Source organism: Amblyomma maculatum, chromosome 5 (genome assembly GCF_055883805.1).
Source record: "Amblyomma maculatum isolate TAMU_Amacu chromosome 5, ASM5588380v1, whole genome shotgun sequence".
Taxonomy (NCBI): Eukaryota; Metazoa; Arthropoda; class Arachnida; order Ixodida; family Ixodidae; genus Amblyomma; species Amblyomma maculatum.
In genome coordinates this window covers 13926034-13947345 of record NC_139348.1, presented here as the reverse complement: position 1 = coordinate 13947345, position 21312 = coordinate 13926034, and the positions used below count along the sequence as shown (strand labels likewise).

General features: G+C 48.8%; 1 protein-coding gene and 1 pseudogene across 1 annotated transcript in view; one reads left to right on the top strand and one right to left on the bottom strand.

Annotated features, from left to right (window-relative positions):
* Positions 1–21312, top strand: part of LOC146187785 (uncharacterized) — a 69004-nt gene that overhangs the window by 3653 nt on the left and 44039 nt on the right. The window lies entirely within an intron of this gene.
* On the bottom strand, positions 4866–16676 carry LOC146187787 (uncharacterized; annotated as a pseudogene).

Genomic DNA, 21312 nt, shown 5'->3' with positions numbered 1-21312 from the left:
TCATTATTGTTTATTTTGGCATGGAGCACGCGCCCGTCGATTGCCGTGGCCCGCCCACAAGCGCTCCTGCGCTTCTGCGGGCACGAAAATGTAATCTGTACTGATGAATGGTAATAAAACTATGTATGTATGTATGTATGTATGTATGTATGTATCGTTCAAGCGGCTGTAATCGACGCAGAATCGAAGTATGCGGTCTTCTTCATAAAGACGACTGGTGCCGCCCAGGAGCTGTTCGATGGTTGGATCACGTCTCTGCGAAGCATTTCCTGAACTTCATTGTTAATCGCTTGATCGCTAATCGCTTGACGACGCTTGATCGGGGTGGCATGGCCAAGTCTCCGTGAAGGACGTTTAGAGGGATATAATGCGTTGATGTCGTGGAAACTATGGCGTTGTCCGACAGCTTGATGAGCTTTGAGCGCAGGTCGATGATCGCCCAATGTTCGCTGAGAAAATTCGTACCCAGAATGACCTCGCGAGGAGTTCTGTAGGACCACGAAGCTCGTAGCATAAGTACGTCCATGCACCGTCACTCTCGCGGTGCACCATCCGGACAGAGTAATAAGGTTACCATCAGGGGTGCGGATTAGTGGACCATCCCAATTGGTAGTCACTTTCTTGAGCTGGGTGGCGAACGGTGCGCTGATGACAAAATGGTTTGCTCTGGTGTCCACTAAGGCGGTAACAGCGCGACCGTCGATGGCCCCTTTACGGTCACTGGTTCGCGTCCTTGCATTACGTGTTTGTCTCGGTGTTCTATCTCGGCTCCGTCGTGTCGTCTGGTATCGGCCGGCGCACACAGTTGCCCCTTCGTTGAGCGGTGGTGTCGGATGCAACTGCAGTCGGCTGATCGTCGATATCTTTGTGTCAAGAGGATGTGTAATGGCTGCGTCGTCGTTACTAGTGTTCGGTGGCACAGGATCTTCGTATATTTACTGTTGAGCAACTTCACTTCCAAAGGTTGCTGTCTTCAGTTTCGCCTACGGGGCTAGGCGACCTCTCTTGCACATAGCTTCGGCCCAGCAATGCAAAACGGGCGTTGTACGACGATGGGGAGCGGTACCGACGGCTTGCTGCCTCTGCCTTGCGCATACAGTTGTCGATTTCTAATGATAGTTCGCCAGGACGGGGTAATGGGGCGTCGATTGCGAAGCCGCGCAGGCCGATGCGTCTGTACGGGCAGTGGCGTAAAATGTGGCCTGCCTCACCGAAACGGCAGCACAGCGGGTGGTTGTTGGATGTCCTCCAGGCGTCGCACTTTCTGGGGTTGGAGGGTGGTTCGAAGGCTTGCAGGGCGGAGGCCAAGGAGTGGCGTTCATAAGGTACTTGTTCGCGTTGATGGCGGCTTGGGAATTCTCGTCGGGCGAAGGACAGGTTAATGCGGCAGCTTAGTTTATCGAAGCGGGCTCTTGCGTCAAAGCCTTCAGAAACATTGGAACCGTCGCTTGAGAGACACACAGTGCCTGCTGGACGTGTTCACGGATTACGTACGCAATCGTGGCTATTTGTGGCTCTTACGACGATGTCAGCATTTGTCGTAATTCTGCTCGGACGATATCGCAGATACGTTACCCTGGGGTTATCTCTGCTTGTAGCTGAGACGTCATTGTGGCATGCAGGGAAGGCTTGAAGCGGTCGGTTTTACTGGTGGCTTCGGGCGTCCAATGTTTTTTTGTTTTTTTTTCAATGCTCGCACATGGGGGAATTTCGCCATGGCTGGTGTAGGAGACCGGCAAAAATTTGGCCTCTTACATCGCGCATCAAGAAGTTGACCTTGTTCTCCTCTGTTACGTTGGGATCGGCGGGGTGGCAGAGACGCTTCATCTCACCAACATGAATTCGGGATTGAATATAGGCCTGGCCTTTTTATTTTCATACGACATTTGCAAATGATTAGAAAAACTTCAGCGCAAATGAAAATGCCCGTAGGCGAAACGAAGAAGGGACAGGAAAGAGCGCTGTTTCCTGTCCCTTCTTCTTTTCGCCTACGGGCATTTTCATTTGCACTGAAGTTTTTCTAATCATTATAGACCAACTAGCCCAACAAAACGTTTTACTTCAGACATTTTGAAAAGCCCTCAAAAACTCTCTCCTAGATGCCTCCTTATTCTTTAACAAAGTCTCGCAATTTTTGAACCAGATTCGGGCAGACTCTTGAAGAGCGAAGTAGAATTAGGTTAGCCTCGTTTCCTCATTCCAGTTATGGTACAGTCACACACGCGAAAATAGGTTGAGCCAGTCTTCCACATCCTCATCCAATCGTGGTTGGAAGCAGGGGGGCTCTCGGGGCTGGACGAAAGACAAAGGTAGTTTCTGTTCGACGGGTGCCATCTTCGTGGCTACTTCTCGGTGTCGAGATTAAGCTCCTCCACAGATATCACGTGACGATGACAATGCCGTCGGCAACAAATGAGGAGACTTGATCTTCACAAGAATCAACTCTCTAGTAAGACGTGATATTGGGCTAGTCGGTTCATGGTTATAACAAAACAGAACTGCGCGAAAGGAACGGGACGGAAGGAAGCTGCGATTTGTGTGTGTGTATTCGTGCCTTCTTGTCCCGTTTCCTTCGCGCATTTCTGTTTTGTTATAACCATCAACTCTCTATTGGGCTGACGTACGCCCGAAAAAGAACTGAACAACTCCCCTGCGGCGATAGGAACGATCATGCTCAGCGGTTATCGATCTATGAATACCTGTCGCGTACGTCAACGCTCAATTTAAAGGCGGCTAGGAAACAGCTAGATAAAGCCGCAAACGGTGACTAGTATGACCTGAAATATCGCAGAACCTCACGCGAGTGGCCGGAATCTTCGAGATACATCTCGACGCATCTTGAGTGACAACGAAAATGATAAAGTGTTGTCTTGCGACAATGAACAAAGAATACAGAAACGATCCGTGCTCCGGAATTGGTGATAAAGCCGCGTGCCGGCGGCTGTCGAAAGGAAACAAATAAAGATGTGAATTGTTCTTGGCAATTTTTCAGCGTGTTGTCTGCAGTGCCTTCCTGCAGCTTCCCTTGGTTCGCACTTTTGAATGTCGACACATATCATGCTTCTGAGTCAACAGTAGGTATTTTCGGAAGCGTTGGTTGGAGGGAAAGTAACGTGATTTAACACTAGATTTAAAACGTTAGTCGAGACATATCTCAGCTCTATTCGATTATTGCGTTGTTTATTGCCTCTTATTTGATTGCGCTCGTCAAGATCTTTTTATCGATATATTACTTGAACCTTTCGAATACAGCTAAATTTTTGCTGCGAACAATTGATCATAGCCAGCAATTAGCGTAGTGGCATTTTACCCGCTATAAGCTATCCAGTGACATATGACTCGGTGCGGTCACATAAATTTCCATATTTAATACAGTGTATAACATACGCGTCGCTATTATACTCTACATTAGGTACACAACGACATAACCACACTGCTGACAATTTTCTGGCACCGCCAAGTGGCCGAACCATTCATCTTGCGGCGTGGCAAAGCGTGTCCTTCCTCTTTCGACTGAGGTCGTGTTCGGCCAGCTTCGCCTCATTAAATTCTGGTCTGCTTCTCCATATGTTTTTCGCTGACATTTGTTGGAATTCGCTTAGTAGCAAACCATGTAAGCTTCCCAACGGCAGATATTATTGACGCTGCTGCCCCACGCAAGGACGCCACAACCGTCCAGAAAGCGAGTCATTATCTGCGAAGCCTGCAACCTGAGTTCGAGCCACTGAAAATGCCCGTACCAGCCATGACATTCACCACGGGCAGCGAGACAGGGAATGAATTCGGCAACGCCCCGCTTTTTATCCTTCCCGCACCTCGCTAGTCATCGTCATTTCACAGTGGCAGGTTAGAGGATTTAGTAGATGGTTAGCCAGTGTCATGGCCGCTCGATGAAAGCGCACTAGGTGCGGCCTGCTACGTCGCCCGAAACCGGCGGGAGGCGCCTACTTCCCGTCGCCACCGCCGCGGCGCCACTGCTCGGGGACAGCCGCGAGCGGAGAGCTGCGCCGGCTGCGCTTTGAGCGAGGTGTCGGTACGTCGGAGCTTACTGTTTTAAGGACTTAAGAGCTCCGTTTCACACAATTTTGAAAAATGAATTCCTATATACTGTGATGTCTAGTGTGAACATGTCAGAACTACAGCGTTTTCTTGACAAGGATGTATATACTAGCTTGTACACCAAAAACTTATTGTGACGGTAGTTCAAAGCCGCTCGATAGGCGTTCGCGCTTTACCGTGATGTGCATTCGGGTCAAATCGGTTGTCAGAGGAAAATTTCACTCGTCTGTGAGAAATTCGGAGCTGTTCAGCGGCCAAGGTAGCCCAATGCATTACCTTTTGCATCACAATGTCGCGAATTCCTTGTGTGTCATTTTCACACCGTTTACTCATTCTTGCATAAAACCCGTATACAAAAGATTGATGTCAACCTGTTCTATGCTGCCAGCGCAATCAAATAACAAAATGCAATCCTACTGTGACTTGGCGACTGTGCTCTACTGTGTGACTTCCAGCTAGCGTTCAACAATTTCTAGTCTCATTTTCTTGAACAATTTCTAGTCTCAAGATTGCCCATCAAGTCTTCCAGTTTGAAATTAACCTACCCGCGATCGGAAGAATTGCTTAATGCTTCGATAATATTCAGCACATTTCCGTGGAACATCAAGGTTGTAAACTGTCGTAATTTAGAAAAAAAATACATTTAGTATAGTAAAGTTGTGAATTTTTCTAAGCGCAACTGGAGCCGAGGAAACTACAAACTGCTTCAGCAAGCACTACATACATTTATTGCACAGTCACACAAAAAGAGGAAGAAGACGTTCACAAACGGAGAACCTTCCTGGAGAGAGGTTAATGGCATAGCCTTAAAAGTCGCTCCACGGTTGCGTTGACATTGCCGCGGCCCAGTTCGCTATCAGTGAGCGCAGCAACCTACTTAAGAATATCTTGCAATGCTCCTTAGTGTGGGCACGGTTGTCTTTTTCGCAGATTAGCTGCGGGCACTGTGTAAAGTGCGGAAGCAATACTGAAATTAACAGTTTACACAGCTTGCTGCTTCGCCGCAACTCTTGTGACTTCATTATCCGGTTAATGAAGACGCACGTACGCTGACAAAGCTTGATTGCTTCAATTTTGGTTTACACCAAGCCTCCGTTGTCCATGTTTTTCATTAACCCGTAAACAGGGTCGGTTGGCTCTGGTTCCTGCAACAGGGTCTTGCACGACTCGAACATCACCTGAAAACCACTAGAAAATATCACATAAAACAACAACTTGGTATAGTGGTAAACAAATTTGAAGCTATTCCCCTTACGGATCCTCATTAGCATACATGCACTTGCTACCCGCTTATTCAACACATCCCTTAATTACCGCCTCTATCCCCCTCATACATACTCTTTAGCATACAGTCGGATGCAACAACCTTATGTGAAATATACCACCCGACACAGATATAAAGCCCCGCTTAACCAAGTCATAGGAACGTCTCTGTAGCCTCGGCGTAGCGTGCCTGACTCGTGATCCAAGGATCCCGGTTTCCATTCCCATCTGCAGAGTTCGCAGCTCCCGCCAACTTTATCCATGTCATGTGGTCTCGTTGCACCACACATCCCGCCACACATCACCTGTGAAAAACCTCCTGCCACAGACATTCTCACGGCGTTTTGCCGATAGGCGGTCGCCATTTTTTCTGCGGAACGGGGCTTTTAACGCTATCGCTTTGGCTCCTGCTCAGACAATCTCAAGAGCATAAACAAATATTGTATGCACAGGTTTCTTTGCTTCCAAGGCCGTTCAAACTAGATAAAAATTTATAACAATGTGTATGTTTATGTAAAAAAAAAAACAGTTCATACCTTTTCCTGACATGTTCTCGCAACATAATCAGCGAGGAACGCTACTGGTGCCACCTCAAAGTGTTTCTCTGCTTCAGAACACAGCGTTAAAAATCGGAGTTCACTAGCCAGCTCCCTGGTAGCAAATTCAATGGCAGTTGGCAGGGCATATGTTTCAGCATCTGGACTTGTTACCCTCAGCACTGCATTCATTTCAGAAGAAGTGGGTGCATTGCCACTTCTCGCTGCTTGACGGATGCCAACCTGAAAAAAAGAGAGGAATGTGACCTTACATATTGTACCAGCGAAAGACACGGGAACACAAGAACTGGCCCAAGTGGTCACCATGTTAATGTTACCTTGATGAGCACACTTTGGAATATTTTTAAGCAGTGCCTTTAGCAGTTTCTCCGCTGTAAAAAGTGCAGTCCTGGCATCCACCCGGTCGTTGCCGCCGTTGAACTGCCGAAGACAGCTAAACAGTGATTCCACAGGGTCACTGTTTAGCCCGCGTGTTAAGACATAGTGGAAGCTGAATTATGAAATTCATTTGAGTAACCTGTTGTAAACAACGTAAAACTGAGCCGAGAAAAAAAGAACCTACTTTAGGTGGTCAAGTAGATATTCAATCAGTGCCACTGTTGACCGTGTTGTCAGAAGTGTGGCTTCTCTTTTGTCATTCGCCTCGACCGCCCAGCATTCATTTGGAGGTCTTCCAAGTAACAGATGAAATCTAGCTCCAGCCAGGAGTTCCGTTCATCGTCTGTTAAAAAGAATGCTTCCTCATGAGTCCCGCTTGCCTTCACTGCACCGATATCATGTAGGGCATACCATTTCGCAACCATTCGCATGAAATAGATTGTAGCCGAGCTGTCTTTGAAGTGGCATGCTTAAGGATGACATTCTGGGTTCTCTTGAAGTTGTAGCGTTGCTATTACTGCCGGAGAAAAGATTTGAGTGGCCCTGCAAACTTTCATTTTCTCCAGGTTGTTTGGTTCAACGTGTGCACGAGTAAGGAACTTGACTGGCTTAACCAGTAGCTGTGACTGAATTTCGTAGAGATTTTTCAAGTAGAGACCACCTTGGATGAGTGCTTCGCCGTCCATCATCTCCCGCTCAAGAAAGTTAGTGCGAAGGTGCTTTATGGAGGTGATTCGGGTCGAATGACAAGAACAGTGGGTAGTCTTTTCGCAGAGGCTCAGGCACTGCATGAACAAGCGTGTCATCTTCTGAAAGACCTTTGAAAGAAGCAACATTTGTCTGGTGGTTGTCAGTGACGATCCTCACTACAAGAAAGCCAACATCTTCGACTGATTTCATCACTTCCATAGCAATTATAGAAAGCTTGTCGTTCTTGAGGCACCGTGTGAAGAAATAACCAACAGGTATAACATAGGCTGTTGATAGTGCTCGCAAAACAAAGTGCAACAAGCGGTTAGCCACTTTGGGCACTGTGGTTGACTCTTATTCGGGGCCCATATCAACAAGACCAAATATCTTATCCACCTGACGGTCGTATACAACTTTCTGGGCAATAGCCGTCTCATTGACGATAAGGGAACAGTACACTTCCTGCTCCACACTTAGTCCTGCGTGTTCCACACGGAGCCGCTCCTTTATCAGTGAAGTCACACCATCTTCCCCGGCTGATTCTCCTACGTAGTTCTGAAGCGTAGCAGGACATGGAAGTTTTAAAAGGCCCTTGCTTCGAACATGCTCATATCCTTTGTTTGAGCAGGCCTTCTACAAAACGCATTCCCGCAGGATGCCTTCACTGTCGGTCGGTTTTTTCTTGCTGAAATTTTGCACTTGGTTGCTGATAAAAAGAGCCGCTTTGTCACCCTTTTCCGCTGCTTCCAACACCTTTTCAAATGCCTGCAAATATTTGTTCTCTTCGTAGATTTGGAGACGTTTTTTAAATTCATCACGATCGCTTTGTAATCTTTGGAACTCTTTTCCTTGGCGTGCAACCTTTTTTTTTTCAGTCTGTTCTCCGTTTTCTTCGCCGCTTCCAACACATGCAAAATATCCAGTGTAGTTTGGCAGGCCTGATCAACCGGAAAACTACATTCCGCGTATGCCTCTACGGCATCCTGTGAAGAAAGGGCTTCTGCAGCGTGGCTAGGAGAGTGCAGAGGAATTTCACTATCGTGAAGGTTTTCTCCTGAGCCTCCACGCTCATCATCGTCTATCCCAACTACTATTCCGTCAGTAGAGCTGCTTCGACGGTGTTTTTTAGACTGGACATTGTCCTTTTGCATGTACTGGGGATATCTATGAAACACAGTCGGGACTGCAGTTGGAAGCAGGAGCCTCACCTTGGTATTCTTTTTGTAGTCATTGTGAATTGTAAGGAACATACCAGAGACCTGTCGCTAGGCGCCCACTTGCTACTTTGTCCCGCTTGTCCTTGGCGTCAGATATTCTTGAGCCACGCTTCCCGACGCTGGAGGTCGCATGGGAACTCATGAAATCTCACGGTATGGTCTTTTCTCGCGTTTGTGTCGCAGAGCGGCACACAGCAGTTTCGCGGCATTGCGCCGTACGCGTGAGATTGACCACCGCACGTGCGCACAGCAAAAAGCCCGAAGCGAGCCCAGCACACAACGTAAACGCGTCCCGTCTAGACGTAAACGTGCTCACACGCGCGCACGCAATAAAACTTGAGTTGATTACGCCGACCTGAGGCGAACGCGTCCAGACACGAACAAAACCGCGCGCCCCGAGCCCGCAATCCCGACGGTGACGTGGATGGATGGATGGAATATAGGAGCGTCCCCTTGAAACGGGGTGGTAGCAGTAGCTATCATGCTAATTTTTCTCCCTATATCTTAATTAATATATGCGCCAACCATTACATGCGCCCCGTGGAGCAACAGCGCTGAACCGGCTATTGGCAAAGCGCACGTGGGGCGAATGCCTAAGAAGCGGCCACTGTGTTACTGCTGCACAGAGCCCTGCCACGTGATGCCAACTGGTTCTACTGCCAGATTGGGTAAAGAGGCACTTCTCTGGATTCGTGCCCACCCCATTACGATTAAGGGCCGCAGATCTACCTGGCCACTAAAGTGCACTCCGTACTACCGCGCAGCGACACCAGTGCGTGTGCCCATTACCAAGGAGGTTTTCTTCCCCTGGCCGCCCGTCAACCTCAGTCACTTCAGAGGCACATCCCCATGGCAGTAAAACTAAAGACGGTATCCTCCGAGGGCAGCGCCACCGCTGACGCTCAGTCAGCATCCTCCACCAGAACATTTCACGTGACGGCCCAAGGGAAAACGACTTAATTCATGACCTCGACGACGAGCTATGAACGCAAGGTTTGCGTTGAAATATGTGTACCTGCAACAATTATGGCGTGACCGAACTCGCGGATACCGGCGCTTATGACTCTCCGCAAAATTGCATGCCTTGGTCTGGAGCAAAAATATGCAACGCAGTTGGCCATGTGTTGACACCGATTGCTTTCTGCAGCTTCTGAATACATATTGCCGCAATGTTATCTTACTGGCGCCGCCATGTGGCGAGCTCGGGAGACTGGCACGCGCTCGTCTTCTCTCGATCACGTTCGTCGACTTCGATCTGCCAGTACCCGCTGCGTAGATCGAGCGATGAAAAGTATCGGGCGTGGCGAAGTCGGTCGAACGAGTCATCGATTCAAGGCAATGGGTAGACGTCCTTTTTCGTAATTTTGTTAAGCCTCCTATAGTCGACGCAGAATCTGAGTGATCCGTCCTTTTTAGCGACCAGCACAACTGGTGATGCCCATGGGCTTGTGGACGGCTGGATCACATCATCGCGGAGCATTTCATCAACTTGCGCCCGAATAGCCTCTCGTTCTTTCGGCGATACTCGGTAGGGGTGTTGGCGGATAGGGCGCTCGGTGGGATCAACTATAATTCGATGTTTGGTTACTGACGTCTGTTTCACTTTGGAAATGACGGCAAAGCAGTCACGATAAGTGTCCAGAATTGCTTGAAGGCGGCGTTTCTGGGTAAGAGACAAAGCTGGATTCACGTCAGTTTGAACAGTATGTCCAGTGCTCTCGGGAGGGTTCTCGTTGGCCAGCGAAAGGGCGCAATGGGCGGATGGCGCACTGACTTCGTCAAAATAAGCGATAGCTGTACCTCGCGGTAAATGGCGGTATTCGGCACTCAAGTTCGTTAAAAGCAGTTCAGTTCGTTTACTTTTCAAGGCGAAGACCCCCCGAGCAACGCAGACTTCTAGGCTCAACAATAAATTCACGTTCGTTTCGGCGAGGCCTTGAAAGGCGGGGGGGTTGTCGCACTGCACTGTAACAAACATGCTGGTGCGTGGAGGTAGAGTGACATGGTCGTCGCACACTCGGAAAACTGGCCTGTCTGCGTAGTCGTCGCTGTGCTGTCTGTACTCGTCGGAATTTGCGCGGTGAGTGGAAAACGTCACTATGAAGTCACGGAGGTCGATGATTGCGTCGTTTTCTCTAAGAAAATCAAGGCCGAGAATCAGGTCCTTGGAGCACTCAGCTAGCACAACAAAGCAGCACGAGAAAGTTACGTGGTGAATCTCGACGCGAGCGGTGCACACTCCGAGCGGCGTTACCACGTGCCCTCCGGCTGTCTTTATCGGGGCTCCGTGCTAAGGAGTCAGGACTTTTCGCAGAATGGTAGCAAGGCCATGACTCATAACGCAAAAATCAGCGCCGGTATCTACAAGGGCAGTCGTGTTGTGGTTATCAACGACGATCGGTATTTCGGCGGAATGTAGCTCACCGTCGACAAAGTGCTGCTTGTCAGGGATCGTCGGGCTGACGGGTCGTTCGTTGCGTCGAATTACGGCGTCGAAGGTAAGCTTCTGTGATCGTCGGGAGGTCGTCGGACTCGTTGGTCGTGCGGTGCGTCGATTGGGGGCGTCGGAGGAAAGCTTCGGCGATCGTCGAAAAGTGGTCGGATTGTTGATCGGAGCGAAGGGTCGGAGGTCGGTATGTGTGATCGAATCGGTGAGCGGAGGATGTTGGTCGTAATGTCCATCGACGGCGGCCCTACCCCCGAGGGTCGCCGTCTTCAGTTTTCCCGGTGCGGACTTGGGGACTGCCTGAGGAAAGAACGGCGGCTAGTTGAAAACTGTCTCGGCGGTGGTGACCTGGACTGGCGTCGCTGGAGGGACGCAGGTGGGACGTGGTCGCTGAGGTATTGGTCGATATCCCGAGGTCGTTCGCCATAGCGCGGCCGAGGAAAATCCGGGGAAAATCCGCGCAAGCCCATCCGACGGTACGGGCAGTGGCGCAGAACGTGACCAGCTTCGCCGCAGTGGAAGCACAAAGGCAGATTGTTCGGCGTGCGCCACGCGTGTGCTTTGCGAACTGGTGGTCGAGGTTCAGGCACACCAGTCGAAACTGGATATTGCGGTGGAGGACGTGCGGGAGGAGCAGGGTTGCAGGGTGCCAATTGTTCAGGCGCAGGGGTACGCAGCACGTCGCTGTACGTCATGATCTGTGGTGCAGGCGGCTGGGGTGACGGTACTGATGGCACTGCTTGGCGGAGCTCTTCGCGCACCATATCCGAGATGCCCCCAACACGTGGATGTTGTTCGAGAGAGGGCAGCTTTTGCAGCTCTTCGCGCACGATGCTTCGGATAAGTTCGCGAAGGGCTTCCCTGTCGTTTCCGGCCATTGGCAAGCGGCAGTCTATGGCAGCGATGTTTGCTGAGCGATCAAAATGTACAAACCGCTGATTCAATGCACGCTCGATTCTTGTTGCTTCTTTCGTAAAATCAGCAACAGTACGTGGAGGGTCACGTACAAGGCAAACGAACAACTGCTCCTTGACGCCTTGCATAAGGTAGCGCACCTTCTTTACCTCCGACATGGAGGGATCCGCCCGGTTGAAAAGGCGAATCATTTCTTCCACAAACATGGCGACGCTTTCATTAGGCCGCTGTGCTCGGGACTGTAGAGCGAGTTCGGCCATCTCTTTTCTTGCATCGTTGCCGAATGTTGCGAGCAGCAGCCGCCGGAAATCCTGCCAGGTGGAAATGGAAGCCTCGTGGTTTTCGAACCACATCTTGGCGGAGTCTTCTAGTGCGAAATAAACATTCTGCAATTTTCGCTCCTCGTCCCACGCATTAAATACAGCGACCCGGTCGTAGCTGGTCAGCCAGTCCTTAACGTCTTCGAACTTGTCGCCATGAAACGGTGTGGGCATACGTGGAGTATGGCAGATCATCTGCTGGGCACTCACAGGAAGCTGAGTGGTCTGAATTGCCGCTGTAGTCATCCTGGTTCGCGGTGGGGAAACAAGAGGACCACACTCGGGTGCTAAGCCTCTCAAGCGACGGCTCGCCTTGTGCACAGGTGTCGTGTGCACGGTGTGTAGATGGGCGTAGGGGGCAGCCAGAGGCTCTTCATACATGGGATCTACCCAGAAGCTCCACCAAAAATGTCCCAGAAGCCAGTGAAACTGGTTAAGCAGGTTTACTTACAACTAAGTAAAAGTACCGGCAAGATCAGGCACGGAACCGACTGGCAGGCGAGCACCGAGAGCGAAGAAGACGAGCGCGTGCCAGTCTCCCGAGCTCGCCACATGGCGGCGCCAGTAAGATAACATTGCGGCAATATCAGATATCGTAGTCTGACTGGAACCCTTGCAGTTCTAAACAAGTGCTCAAAAGACCTGATTCTGGCAAGTTGCGCTGATGTGATGACCACATCATTATCCCTCCGCAAGTGACCAAGTTCGTCACATTAAACTTTATTCACAACTTCGGTAATCGTGGCATTGCAGAAGCGAATATGTCGCTGCTATATACCAGTTCGGCAAATTTTATTGCTTGTAACCTTGTCGAGCATTTCAGGGGGCACACCGATATCCTAGTGACTAACTTCATGCGTCAACCCCAACATTTCACGAGAATGCGAAGTTCGCTTACTTTGAAGAACTTTGATGTAGCTGCGAATCCTTTTATCGAACATGTCTGTACTCGACGAGATGACACCTACTGCCATTGCGACCACCAGGAAGCCGCACTTCGACGGTCAGAAACGGCATATGGAAAGCGTTACCAATTTTATAATTCGACAGCGCGTCCGTGCGTTAGCAGCGAGCGTCCGCGAACCTCGTTCCACTCTATTTTGCAGATGACGCGGGATTCAACTTGTCATCATCCTGCTCACGTCATAGAAAAAATAAAAAGCCTGAAAAATTCTGTCTACACCGGGAATCTAACCTCCATCCCTCTCATCCTTAGCAGAGCGCTTTAAACAACAGTGCCACACCCGAGATTTGTTTTCAACATGGTATTTATTCCACGCTGTTCCATGCAAGAAAGAGCTATACATATATATTATCTGACACCACATAATGCACCAAAAAGGTCCATTAACACCAGGCAACTGAAACATGCCTTAACACAACCCCACTAAAACAGTGGCAAAGGAAAACAACACATCAATAATGGGAACCGATTGTGTTGATAGTAGCTATCTTCGTGCCTCGTAGCTGGTGCACCATCTGGCTGAAATGAGTACTGAGGGAAACGGGAGGATCATCATTCCGGTCTAACATCCCCATTTTCCACATGCTGCGCAGTCCAAGAGGAAATTCATGTCAAAGGGGTCATGCTCATTTTGGGTGGCCATTAGGTAACGCAGGCTCTCAGTATTAAAAATAGTCTTTCTTTATTGCTCTTTCTAGAACGTCCCACAATAATATCACATCTTTGCAGGAAATCAAGCAGTGTTCGATGGTTTCAGGTGTAGCACATACATGACGATCAACAGAAGAAACAAAAATATGTTTTGTCAAGTCACATTTTCACAGGCATAACTTCGGCATGAAGTTTAAAGAAAACGTTTTAGTACATGGCGAGCTGCGCATTTCACGTACTCTTGTCAAGGAACAATTTTGAAGCGGGAACAGCACAGATATGAATTTTTTGCAAACCATCTTTATAAAAAGCGAACTGCAAGAAAATGCACTCAATCGTAAACTTCTTTTATAAAACCAAATATTAAAGGCTGGTCGGTAAAATTGGAAGAGACCACTAAGTTTGGAAGAAGGTTCACTAAGTTAGTCTGCAGAGATGCTCTGATAATTGGATATGCCTATTACTGAAAAAGAAGAAACGAGCAACTTGGTGGTGATCTGGCACCACGCCTGGGATCGTGAAACGCACATCTTAATTCTCCTTGTCTACCGTGAGGATGATGGTAGCGGGATTCCGCAAGTGACAGATATTGCGCCTTTCCTTAATTATAGAACACCGGTGAGTCCCGCCGCGGTGGTGCAGTGGTTGTTGGTGTTGTGGCTGTAGGAAGAAAGAAAAGAAAATGCACGGGCCTGCTACTGGCTCTGTAGCTGAGCCACCTCCGCTGCCTCGTGCGGACAGAGGAGAAAAGAGACAAGAAAGAAAAAAAGAGGGAGAGAAAGACGCGCGCCGCAACAACAGCCGTCGTCCGCCACCACCGAAGCGGTGGCGGGTGCAATGACGGCCTACAACAGATAAAAATCAGTGGCTGGCTAGCCCCCGCCGCAAGCGGCGTTGACCTACCGTCGGGGCAGGGACAGGCAGGTCACCGCCGCTTGCGGTGAGGGCTGGCCTGTCAGCGAATATTTGTCTGTTGTGGGCCGTCGTTGCGCCCGCCACCGCGTTTCGGTGGAGGCGAAACGAAGAGTCGTCCCTGCGCTGTTCGATGTGAGCGCACGTTAAAGATCCCCAGGTGGTCGAAATTACTCCATAGCCCTCCACTATGGCTCTTTTTTCTCTCTTTCCACTTTCACTCCCACCATCCTCCCTTTCCTTACGGCGCGGCTCAGGTATACAAAGAACAAGTCCCGACCTCGGCGGCTGCGTTTCGATGGAGGCGAAACGAAGAGACGTCCGTGTGCTGTGCGATGTCAGCGCACGTTAAAGATCCCCAGGTGGCCGAAATTACTCCATAGCCCTCCTAGGTTCAGTTGTCGAACTCTCCACAGGCGCCGTGTATTGCGGGCGCCTCCATTTCTTGACTCGCCGCCAGATGGCGGTAGCGCCGCAGGCAGCTCTACGCGGGTGCAGCTCTGCGTTGGCGGAGGCGCTCAGTTCGATGGACATACTAGCTTACGAACACGACCTAACACACCTAACGGTATCTTTTTTTTTTAATACTTCCAAAGCCTCGCGGTTAGGAGGTTGACTAAAAGCCTGTAATGAGCTCTGAAAATGCTGTTGTGGCTCCAGCAGCTTGGCGTGCGCTAATCAGCTGTTCCTGGTTTTCGATTTCGAGTGTGTAGATTAGTATCATGATCAAGATTTCCATTACATTTTGTCACCGCCCCTCACACGCCAAAGCTGCTTTTGAAAGCTCGTTCATTGCCTTTCAGTTCAGCAGGAGTACTATCGCGACCCAAAGTTAATGGGACGCCTGTTCCCGGGGAAAAAAACAATGTTATAGACTACTGGGCTTCACGATTCCTTCGAAATATTTTCTGCACAGTCGCTTCCCCTAAACTTTTGATCGCGATAGCACATTCTACAGTATTTTAGCATTAATTGGCTTGAAAACGCGTGACACGTTTGTCAGCCGCGGTTAACAGTGTTTTACAGGAAAATGCAAATAATCCGCGAAAGAATTCAAGTATCAATCTGCAGGCCGACCGGTGCACTTGTTCTTTTAAAATAATAGGAATAAAACCAAGCCAGCATTTAATATATGCCTTCTTAGAATTCTAAAAGGCAGGTTTACACTGTGTATTTTAGCAGTTTCTTTTCTGTTGAAAAAAAAAACAAGTGGAGCTTGCACGTTTTTTAATTGTAAAAGTGCAATAACCACAGGAGCAATATTCACACCTAAATGAGCTTAGCACGCTTGCGAGCAGACTTTACCTGGACATTCAAGGCACGCTCTCGCTGAATGAACCGTGCATAAAAATGCATTCGTGTCACCAAATAAAATTTGATAATGCGGGCAGTAAACTCTTCAAAGTGCACACAGCATCCAACACACACAAGAGTGTCTTGGCCAAGTTTTTCCACAATGGCCCAAAAAAGGTCCCCAAACACTTCCTTGAATCTTGTGTTTTCTTCAATGACGCGCTCAATTCCCGCCAGCAAGCAAGTCAGGGCACTTGACGGCTGCTGCAGTGCACCAGGCACATGTGACCGCATTTCAGTCAGGATTGCTGCTGGTGGAACATGGCCGGATGCCACAAGAGTAGCGAGACAGTCAGTGCAGCTGGAGAATTTCTTTGCTTTTTTAAAACATATCCAGCAAGGTAATATAGGACAGCATCTCTCGCGACAGGCCGATTGTAGTTGTGCTGCAATTCATCATGAGGTGCATGCTCCCTCAGGTGAACCTTTTGGAGAATGTGAGACAGCCTTTTTTGCCGGGCCTGCTTCTCTGAAAAAGCTGCCAACTTGCCTGTGGTAAGGCTCTCCTCAACAGAGAAAAGCACGGGTTCTGCATCACCAGAGCAATTCCCCTTTGTTGCCATCTTCAGTGGTGTGTACAATCTAAGAAGCCTGAATATCTGACTAAAATGTATAATTGTTGGTCTTCATCGCCACCAAAGTTCCTCACGACTCCAAAAAAACGCTGAAAAGAGAGTACAGAGTTTTAAAATTTGATACAAAGAGTTAGAGCTACATACGAAAAATTCAGTATTGTCACCCACCTCCAGAGGGTGACATAGTTTTGAGGATGTCTTGGTCATGGAAATGCATGTCACATACCTTAGACTTGGCAGAGAGCTCTTTTTCGGCGCGTGGGATGGCCCTGTTCCATGCGGAGCAAAGCGTCTCGTCGCTGGAAGCAGAGAAATGTCGGGCTGATTTGTTCGTATCAGTTGCATAGCCGCTGGTGCAGCTGGGCACGAAGCACATCGGCGTTGTTCTTTATCCGTCCGCTGAATGAAAAACGCGTACGACGGTCGCACAAAGTACCGAGACAGCAGAAACACGCATCCGCACACAACGACAAGCTAGCCACAACAACGTCACGCTGCACCGGCCACGCCGCGTTGACCGACCAAAGCATAGAGAAAGAGATTGGTAAAGAGCGGACACTCCCATAGGGCCCAGCGGCCCATTTGGCTGTAGCGCACCAAGCGGCCGGCGGCAACTACTTCCGGTCCTGCTGAAAGGCGCGCGATTTGAATGCTAGCATGCGCTGCGCCCTTCCCTGCCCTTTTGGCGCATTATTTTGGCTTTACATGGTCTGCTTGGGTTTCTATTTATTTTCAGCGTGCATAACAACATGAAAAATAGATCCCCAGTTCTCTAAACTGGCCATCAACGCAGCTGCGCCACAGCCTTTGCTAAACAGTGTTGCAGAAAAGACGCCAAGTGCTGTGTGAAATGAACATTTATTTTGCTGCATATAAAACACACAAGAGACACAACAGATGTAGAAGGATGCATTGACAAACTTGGCACACATTAGACGCTGTGCACAACAGAAAAGTAAAAATACAGAAGCCGAGAAACAGCACTTAGAGAAAAAAATAGCATAACGTTGATTTCCGAATTATTGCAAATGATGTGTAACAAAACAGGCATTATACATAAACTAGACAGTCCCAGTCGCGGCTACCTTAGCAAGGGTAACTTGTTTGTTCAGGGCAGAGAGGAGTACTGACGCTTGGGGGAAGGCCACACCGTTCACTCGTCGCATCTGCCGTGCTTTGGCTGCAGTCCGTGGGTCCATTCGGTGCTCTTGGAAAAGGAATGAACATGATGCAGAAGGTTGCAATGAAATGTAATGCCACTGCACCGCGCACACATCTGAGCATGTGGGTGCGTACTCAAGACTTAGTGAGCAGCAGTTATGGTCTAGAACAGAAAAGATGTCATTCGTAAAATTGATACAAAGGCTACTCTTGCAACGTAGGGGTCAGGAAATGCAGGCTAACCGAACCTATCTGAAAATGCATTTCTACAGTGAGTGAAATAACAGCCACTAAACTAATACTCCTCAAAAGCACTGAACAGCTGAAGCAATGAAGCTTGCAGCATAATAAAGCATCTCACTTTATCGTTGTACCTTTAAATGCAACGCGACATTACGCAAAACTAGCCGTTCGCAAAACCGCGGTTGGCGAGCACGCCATGTTGGCTTGCCCTTCATACGAGACTTTGTGAAGCGCAGACCGCCGCGCTGGGCTAAACTGCCCGAAATGCCTCGCAGTTTAACAAGAATGAAATATTTCTCACCTTGCGATTGTCCTGTTAAACGCGACACCACGTAAAACTAGCCGTTCGCGAAACCGCCTCATGCCATGTCACGTCACGGCGGCGGCCAGCACGCCTTGTCATGCCTATTTGCTTGCCCTTCACGCGCGACTTTGTGAAGCGCAGTCACTGCCGTACTGAGCGAAACTGCATAAAATTCTGCGCAGTTTCACAAGAAAGTCAAGAATGCAACATTTCTCACCTTACCGTCACCCTGTTAAACGCGACACTCAGGAAAACTAGTCGTTCGGCAAACTGCGTCAGGCCTGGCCGCAGCGGCCGGCAACGCCATGTTGGCGCAACGGCGTACCTTGGTGCTTCGCATGCCACTTTGTCCAGTGTGCTGAGATAAACTGTTCGAAATGCAGCTCAGTTTCGCAAGAGCACAACATATTAAACCTCACCGCGGTTGGAAACTGCCGGAGCGTCACGAACTGCGCCTGAATTTCTCTATGCCTGAACAACCGGCGCGCCTGTTCACGAGCTGCGAAACTTAATTGGCACCGGTCGGCGTGGTCATGGTAAACTGCTTCAAATGCAGCGTAGTTCAGCAAACAACGTTGCTCACCTTGACGTCGTTCCAAACCGCAGTCGTTCCGCGTAGCAGCCCGCGAGAGATAAAATATGCGGTCTGCGCCGCACAGGCGCGGCGACGCACGAGCAGACAACGACTCGCTCTCTTGGACAACTTCTTGTCGTCTGCTCCGGCGGGCTACCGCTGCAGCGAGTGCCGTCGCGCGCGCGTCCACGCATGCGCACGTTGGTGCCGCCGTCCATCAATCGGCGGCAGCGCAAAAAATCGCACGTCATTTCCTGGGGCCACGTTTCGCCGAGTGACCGCTCTTTACCAATATCTTTATGACCGGATGGATGGAATATAGGAGCTTCCCCTTTGAAACGGGGTGGTAGCCGTAGCTATCATGCTCATTTTTCTCCATATATCTTAATTATTGATTTAGAATGGTTAACTAAACCATCATTCTATTTATTAAATTTTGCTCCTACATTACTAACAATATGTCACTTCTCTGCTTTTAAGCCACCAATCTTCCAGCCGTTTTTTGCTAGTTTCCACCGCCGGTTTATTCACCCGGCCACTGCTATTTTTAAACCCCAGAGCTTCAGAAATAGTGATTGCGCCTGCATCAACTTCCGGATGGATACCATTACATTCGAGTATAATATGGTCAATTGTTTCACTGGAGTTTCCACATACACCACATGCGTCATCTCCATTGTTAAACTTCTTTTTGTAGCTGCGTGTTCTAAGGCACCCTGATCTAGCTTCAAAAAGTAGGGCACTGCCTCTTGAGTTATCAAAGAAATCTTCCTTCCTAATCTGCATTTTCCACTTTCGGTATAATTCCACACTCAGTTTTTTTTTCCATCGAATTTATCCAATTTTTACCTTCTGTGTTTTTCACCTGTTGCTTAATGCTCTTTATTTCTCCGGCCTTGTTACTAGCATACTTACTAGTTAGTTTCCTAGTTCTTTTCCTTTATTGTGAGTCAACGCTTTTTAGGTACAGGTATTTAAATACCTTAGCTGCCCGTCTGTTACTGTCCAATTTCCTCAGGCGTTCCTCATATAATATTTTACTCTGAGCTTCCCGTACTTCGAAAGATGCCCAGCCCATATCTCCCTGTACCGCCTCATTTGTAGTTTTGCCGTGGGCACCTAGTGCTAATCGCCCAACGGATCTCTGATTTGTTTCTAATGTCGACTGTACCTCTGATTTTAGGCACAAAACCGCATTTCCGAAAGTAAGTCCGGGCACCATAATTCCTTTCCAAATACCCCTCAATACCTCATACCTATTGTATCCCCACAATGCCTTATGCTTCATTATCCCGGCATTCCTTCGCCCTTTGGCCTTAAGTGATTGCTCATGCTTTCCAATGTATGCCAATCCTTCGTTTACCCATACCCCCAAATATTTATATTCTGCTACTCTAGGTATTACAAGGCCTTGAATTTTAAGACCCTGATCAGTTGAGCCGTTGAAAATCATCAGACCCGACTTAACTGCGCTGAAACTGAAGCCTAGAGCGTCCCCTTCGTCTCCGCAATACTTAACTAGAGTTTGCAATTCTTCCAGACTCTCAGCTAGCAGCACAATATCGTCTGCATACATCAAACCGGGGAGGCGCTGCTCTACCGCCTTTCCACCTAATCTGTATGACAAGTTAAAACCTAGGTTACTGTCTTGTATCCTCCGTTCCAGGTTTATCATATAAAGCATGAAAAGCACCGGTGATAGAGGACAGCCTTGTCTTAATCCTTTGCATACTTTGACATCCTCCGTACTTCTTATCCCTTCCCACGTAATTTCTACTTTGTTATCCCGGTATATTTCCTGTAGGAACTCTATTATCTCATAACCGCTACCTTCTTCTTTTAATATGTTCCACAGGAGTTCCCTGCTTACGTAAGGCCAAATACAAAGGTTTATTTTCCACTCTAGATATTTCGATGCATTGGGTAAGCACGAACAGGCAATCATCTAAGCGCCTACCATTTCTAAAGCCGTTCTGAAGTTCTCCGAGTATCTTGTTACTTTCAACCCATGCTTGCACCTTTAATTTCACCGCCTGCATGGCTAACCTGTACATTACAGATGTTATGGTAATCGGCCTGTAGGATTTTATGTGCATCTGCATTTTGTGTGCAATGTGCATTTTATGTGACCAAAGTGCGGCGGCAGCGCCACTCAACGAGAGAATCGGTGGCAGGTCCGTGCAAGCACAGAAGTTTGAAAACTGAACCTAGTCTAGTAACGTTGCCCTCCACTACGGCTCCTCTTTCTCTCTTTCCGCTTTCAGTCTCACCTTCCTCCCTTCCCTTACGCCGCGGCTGAGGTGTCCACAGAAAACAAGTGAGACAGTTACCGCGCCTTTCATAAATCAATCAGTACAAAGAACAAGGGTGACAGATACTGTCGTTGTCTTACTGTGAACTAATTATTATAATTATTAGAACACCAGTGAACTGATGTGATCAGCGGTGCGTTGGTTGTGTTCGACGAGTAGTGGCGGATGTACCGTGTGCGGGATTGGCCGCTAGGGGGTCATCATGAGCTGATGCCTGCAGCAACAACTGCTGCTAACAGTACGTGCTGTTCCTACCTTTTATCTCCTAAGGCCGCCTATCTGCTCGGTAAGAGACATAAGCGCCCAAGGAAGACAAGGAAGCCGCCAATATTGGGCGACATTCGGCCCTCTAAGCGATTATTGCACTGAGACGCACAGCCACCGATCTAAGCCTAACGCAACTCTGATTCCTCGCCGA